The 1,107-nt window shown below is 31.5% G+C and overlaps 1 non-coding gene across 1 annotated transcript; it reads left to right on the top strand.

Moving 5' to 3' along the window:
- The first annotated feature begins 605 nt into the window (after positions 1 to 605).
- Positions 606 to 724, top strand: LOC120586486 (5S ribosomal RNA). The gene has a single exon (XR_005648712.1). It is a non-coding gene; the product is annotated as a 5S ribosomal RNA (ribosomal RNA).
- The last annotated feature ends 383 nt before the right edge of the window (positions 725 to 1,107 follow it).

The raw sequence follows: 1,107 nt of genomic DNA, 5'->3' as shown, positions 1-1,107 counted from the left end.
GCCACAAAAGGAGCTAAAAATATAGTGTAAGTGGACCTAAGTAAAATGGAAAATAGCAATAATGATGTCATGAAATATTCAGATTTGATGATATTCACAAAATAGAGATAATTATTTGTCCAGTTTAAATGCAGCTATTGTTACTCTGGCTTTTTTACTGCTGAATTTGCTTTAACTAGTAAAGTAAAAAAGAAATAAAAGACTTATTTTAGTTGAAAAATTCAATTAAGCCTCTCATTTCAATCAACGATAGCCCTACACATTTTTAAATGAACAAAAGTTTAATGTTTTAAGTGCGGAATATCTTCTGTTATATATATATAAAGTTGTATTAACTTAGGAAAAATGCAAAATCGCTAAATGGAATAAGACATTCTTAATTGAATGTAACCTTTCTGATACAGTGCAATACATTCTTATTCAAGACAGGCTCACAGTTTAGATCCCTGATCAGAAATATGAAAATCAGAAAGCTTTAAAGAAGAATCTGTCTTCTTTCAGGGTAGAAAATGCTTTAAGAAACTACCTCAAAGGCAAATGATGCTGTCTCCTCAAAAAAAATTCTTGGCAAAAATGGGGAAAGTAGCTAACTTGAAAATGTTCCTGTCTACAGACATACCACCTTGAACACACCCGATCCCATCTGATCTCGGAAGCTAAGCAGGGTCGGGCCTGGTTAGTACTTGTATGGGAGACCACCTAGGAAGACCAGATGCTATAGGCATAAAAAAATAATAATAAATTTTTTAAAAAAAAGAAGAAAATGTTTCTGCACGTTATTAGAAAAATGCACATGACTTTCTTTGTCAAAACTATTTCTTGATTTTTGTGAGGGCTTTTTACATAGAACCACATAAATTCCCAACATGTGATTACTACATCTAAGACATTGAGTTATGTGACTTAATCGCTATGAATGTCTTCACTATTAATTAGATAAAATAATGCATTTCTTAAAAAAGAAATCGTAGGATTAAATAGCCTTTTTAAGTCCTTAGCACAGAGTCTAGCACATACTACAGTCAACAAGAGGTACCTTATTTTTGTGAAAGTTCTAAAAAATAATTTTTTTAGAAGAGGGATTTTGGAAGAAACGACCTTTTTCTA

This window comes from Pteropus medius, unplaced genomic scaffold, assembly GCF_902729225.1.
Source record: "Pteropus medius unplaced genomic scaffold, Ma_sr-lr_union100, whole genome shotgun sequence".
Lineage (NCBI taxonomy): Eukaryota > Metazoa > Chordata > Mammalia > Chiroptera > Pteropodidae > Pteropus > Pteropus medius.
The sequence above is the reverse complement of the archived record's forward strand: the minus strand, read 5'-3'. Positions and strand labels throughout refer to the sequence as shown.